Genomic DNA, 5,517 nt, shown 5'->3' on the forward strand with positions numbered 1-5,517 from the left:
TCTGAATATTACTCATTCCCAAAAGGTTTTCAAGCCTGTGATGCTACCTCGCCTCTCCCAGTCCAGTTTTCCTCTGGCAGATGAAGCTCAACTCCAGATGAGGAGAGTCAGGGCTGGCAGAAGGCGCCCAGCCACATTTGCAGGTGTACTCAGTTCTTCAGATGTAGGATCCTTCCTGTCCCCCTTGCCCACGTGTGGTTCCACCACAGGGCCTCCGCACAGACCACTGACTTGAAGGCTTGCACTTAGCTACCCCATATAAGAAATACCCTTTCTTTTCACCCACGAGCAACCTGTAAGGTTTACCATCTTTTCTGGGTTTGGCCTGTATTTAGCCATGGAGGGGGATGACTCCCACAAGTTATGTGGTCCTCTGGTGGCCTCCATTGAGACAGGGGGAGAGGGAAGCATCATGCACGGTGGGGAATCTGGACCTCGCAGATGTCCCTGAAAAGCATTTTCCATCTACAGCACATAAAGACTTGTAAAACCCTTCCCATAATACTATTACCACTCCTGACAGAATTAATGACTCCCAAATACCATCCAATACATGGCGTTGAAATTTCCCCCAATGTTTCCAAAAGAAAAATGCTGTTTTTACAGCTTTATGGAGATCTATCTCACATAGAAGGTTCATCCATTTATATAGTTAATAAATTTTATCCATCCATTTATATAGTAAATAAATAAAAAGTCAATAATTACACTATATTCACAGAGTTGTGCAACCATCACCACAATCTAACTTGAGAACATTTTCAACAGCTAAAAAGAAACCCCGTCACATTTAGCAGTCACTCCCCATCCCTGTGCCCTCTTGAGCCCCCTCTTCACTCAGCACAAAGTCTTCAAGGTTCAGTCGTGTCATAGCAGGTATCAGTACTTTGGCCTTTCCGTGACTGAGTAATAGTCCACCGCGTGGATGGACCACTTTTGTTTATCCATTCATCCAGTGGACATTTGGTTGTTTCCATTTCGGGGCTCTTGTGAATAGTGCTGCTGTGAACGTGTGTACTAGTTTTTCTGTGAACAGGGCGCCTGCGTGGCTCAGTTGTTAAGTGTCTGCCTTCGGCTCAGGTCATGATCTCAGGGTCCTGGGATCGAGCCCTGCATCAGGCTCCCTTCTCAGTGGGGAGTCTGCTTCTCCCTCTCCCTCTGCTTCTCCTCCTTGCTCTTGCTCTTTCTCTCTCTCTCAAATAAATAAATAAAAATTTTTTAAAATCTTAAAGTTTTTCTTTGAACACATATTTTCATTTCTCTTGGGTAAATACTAGGAGTGGAATTGCTGGGTCATGTGGTAACATTACGTTTAGCCGTTTCTGAGGAGCTGCCAGGCTGTTTTCTACAGGGTCTGCACCCCAGTTCCCCACCTGCAGTGTGTGAGGGTCTCAGTTTCCCCACATCCCCGTCAGTGCTTGCTATCGTCGATTTGATTATAGCCACGCTAGTCTGTATGAAGTGCTGTCTCACTGTGGTTTTGGTTGGCGTTTCCCTGATGTTGGGCATCTTTTCATATGTTTCCTGGCTATTTGTGTATCTTCTTTGGAGAAATGGCTATTCAGAACCTCTGCTCTTTTAAAATTTGGTTGTCTTTTCATTGTTGTAAGAGTCTTTTATAGATCCTGGAATCAAGTCCTTATCAGATGTAGGACTTGCAAATATTTTCTCCCATTCTTTTATAATATACTTTTGTGCAATTGCAATACATCTTTTAAAGCAGCTGTCACCTGCCAAAATACAAAAGTGACCCACACGGTCACAATTCCTGAATTGGCGGTGAAACAGAAGTATGAGGCAACCCTCTCCAAATGTCACTCTCTAGAATGGCTCTAGAAACTTGTCTTGGACCAGATAAGGGCAGAGCCAGCTAGACACACCCCAAGAACCTACCTTGTCTTGGGGGTGACTTGGCTGTAGTCAGATCTGAGGCAGCTCATTAAGCTGGAGGCAGGGCTTTGCCAGCCCGATAACCTGGATGCATCATTTAAAACATCCAGGCCTGTTTCCTCCCCTGGAAATGGGAAGACCTGCCCTGCTTCCCTCACATGATCGGTGAAGTGAACATGTGTACGTGAAAGCATTTTGCCTCCTGGACAGCATCATATGAAAGGAAGGTGAATTCTGCGTCAAGTAATACAGAGCTTCTTGAATTCTCCCCTCAGCCCTTCAGATCCTGGAAGGAGCAAAGAGGCTGCAGGAATTCAGGGGAGGAGAGGTCCTATTTCCTGGATTTGGCATTTTTAACACCGCAGTCACAGGAGATAATGTCCTGAAAGGGAGAAGAATTTCTCCAAAAGGCTGTTTGGGGATAAAATTGGTGTCCTAGAGAGGGTCCCCAAAGCAGAGGCATCCCCTTTCTATCATGGCTCTTTGTGCTGCTCTTCGCTTTTTCTTTTTTTACTGTAGTAAAATATACATACAATTTACCACTTTAACCATTCATGATGGTTCAGTTCAGTGGCAGGAAGCACATTCACCCTGTTGTGCAGCCCTCGCCACCATCCTTCTCCAGAACTACTTCTTCCCAAACTGACACTCTGTCCCCATTAAACACTCCTCATTCCCCTCTCCCGGCACCCACCCTTCCACTTTCCGTCTCTGTGAGGTTGTCGATTCTAGGGACCTAGTGTAAGTGAAGTCACACGGTAGTTGTCCTTTTGTGACTGGCTTCTTTCACTCAGCATCATGTCCTCCAGGTTCGTCCATGCTGTACCGTGCGTCAGAATGTCTCTCCTTTTTAAGGCTGGATAATATTCCACTGTATGGACGGACCACATTTTGTGTAGCCATTCTTCCATTGGTGGACATTGGAGTTGTTGCCATCTTTTGGATATTGTGAATAACGTCTTCCTTACTTTTTGTAAATACCTAATGAAAAGTTTGCCACGGGGCCACAGAGCCTTGTGCGAGTGGCCCCCTGCTTTAGTGTTCCCGGAGTAGCTGCAAGCAGGAATGGGGCTGAGGTCTAGGGAGGGGCTTGCTCTAGAAGGTGGAGCAGAGGGTTAAGGGCAAGGAGAGAGACAGGGGTGGCAAAGGCAGGGTGTCCCTGACAGGAGCAGCTTTAAGCACCTTTTGAATACCCAAAAATGAAGGTTAAAATTGGGGGCTGCCTGGGTCCTACTGTGAGGTGTGAGGATATGTCTGGGGGTAATGGGCGGGGAGAGGCCACCTGCACGGGGACTCAGCTTTGTCGGGAGAGGACAGGAGCCGTGTGCTTTCTCTAGCTGGGGCTGAGGGGGGGTGAGTTGATGGATTCTGAGACTGACACAGTCCCAGGAAGTGGCAGAGCCCAGGAAGTGACACTGCAGAGGAGTACGGTTCATGTGGAACGTGGAGGTTCAGGCCAAAGACCGTGTCCAGAGGAGGAGTTTAAGGCACTTGCTTTACTTTTTGGAAAACTTTAAGAAAGGAGTGATGGGAGATAGTTCAGGGTAGTCACGTGTTTTAGTTTATTTGGGCTGCTATAACTAAGTACCAGACTCCATGGCTTACAAACAACAGACATTATCTCTCACGGTGCTGGAGGCTGGAAGTCCGAGATCAAGGTGCCAGCACCACCAGGTCGTGTTCCGGTGAGAGCCCTATTCCTGGTTCATAGTCGGCCATTTTGTCAGTGTGACTTCACATGGTGGAACGAGTGAGGACGCTCTCTGGGGTTTCTTTTATAAGAACAATAATCCTGTTCATGAGGCTCCACCCTCATGACCTAAGAACTTCCCAAAGGCCCCACCTCCTAATACCATCATCTTCGGGGGGTTCAGATTTCAACATACGAATTTTGGGGAAGCCTTAAACGTTTATTCAGACCATAGCACCAAGTGTGCATGAACTTTGGCTTTGGACAGACCTAGTTCCAATCCTGACTCTAGATCCCCTTTCAAATGTGTTTCTTCAGCTTTGTAAGGTTTAAATGAGAGGATCCAAGTTGTATGCTTCCAGGCCTGTCCTAGTCGTCTCAGGTTCTAAGATGCTGGACTTTGAGCCTTGCAAGCCTTTACCCCTGGGGCCTTGGTTGCTTCTGTGAATTCCCTGGAGAGGGGATGGGCAGGTGCAGGGGACCAGGGATGAGAGGGATCATGCTCTATCCTCTAGAATGCCCGCACAAAGGCTTTGTAAATTTCTGTCCATCTGAACTCTTCTGAATGTAGGGAAGGAGCCTGCCAGGGATGGTGTTTTCAGGGTGAAGGTGAAGTAAAGCATTTGAGGACACAGATACTCTGGAGGGCATGCCCCTGTATGTCCACTTCTGAGGCATATATGGCACCAAGCAGATGCTCCCCTGGGTAGGAAGTACTGTTCTAGAGGAGAACAGGAAGAGTCCTGTCTGATCCAGGATTTGGAGGCATCAGAGGTCATAGATGACACCAGAATCAGAGACCTGCCCTCAGGAAGAAATCAGAGCTAAGGAGGAAGTTCTCTCTGATAGAGAAGTTTGCTCTAGAGAGTAAGGGACCTCCTGGGGCAGGCGGAGGGGATGAGGTGCGAAGTTATATCCCAGAGGACCACTCACACCCCCTGTGGGGGGCGGGGAGGGTAGGAGGCTGAGTGGGAAGTGCCACTCCCAAGGCGGACTTGCATCTGCTTCCACTCAGGGCCAAGCTCTTCCCCCAAACCCCAGAGAAAACCCTCCCATCCTATTCTCTGAAACTATGTGACCTATTTTCCCTTTGAAACAGGTGAGTTCTGTGGAAGGAAACTGCCTAAACCAGACATCCCATCTTTTCTATTATTTATTTATAATCTTGCTGGGAACTGCATTCTTATATCAATATCCAGCTTATTTGATTTTTATTTTGATTTATAGTATTGAGCAAATTCTAACACACAGATTAGTTGCAAATGCTGTTTTAACAGCTCATCTTACAAGAGACTCTACTCTGTAAAGACAAAAGCAGCTTTACTATCAGGTCTGCACACAAATAAGCTGGCAGCAGAGATTATTTTCATGTCTTTAACATGTTATTTTGTATATTACATTTAAATGTATGGCAGTTGTAAAATACATATTTCAACTGCTTTTACTTCAAAGTTTATTTTTTAAATTGAGATGAAATTCAGATACTCTAAAATTCATCCTTTTAAAGTATGCAGTTCAGTGGTTTTTAGTATATTCACAAAGTTATGACCAGATACCTGTCTTTTTGAGAGAGACAAGTGACTGCTTCACAAGGAGCTAACTGATCCATGGCTAGCATACTGCTGCAGTAGACTTCACCAGGAGACAGCCTGGGACCCTGGAAAAGGCAATGAGCCAGGAGCCTGAAGACCCCGCTTCCATTTCTAGTGTGCAGCTGGCCAGTTAGTGAGTTCTCAGTAAAATCAGGGGCTTAGACAAAATGCTGTCTAGTTTTCTTTTCAGTCCTACTCTGAGCTGCCCAGTCTATACCTGGAAAGTTTGGTTCTGTCAAAGTAAAGGTGAACCTCAGAGCTCCATAGTGAGGATTCTTGTTAGAAGCCTTGGAGACAGGACCCCGGTGGGGCGGGGGGAGGGGGGGAGAGGAAGGCATCTGTTCA

This window comes from Mirounga angustirostris, unplaced genomic scaffold (genome assembly GCF_029215605.1).
Source record: "Mirounga angustirostris isolate CCGP_5_RB_7025 unplaced genomic scaffold, mMirAng1.0.hap1 SCAF_5, whole genome shotgun sequence".
Classification (NCBI taxonomy): Eukaryota; Metazoa; Chordata; class Mammalia; order Carnivora; family Phocidae; genus Mirounga; species Mirounga angustirostris.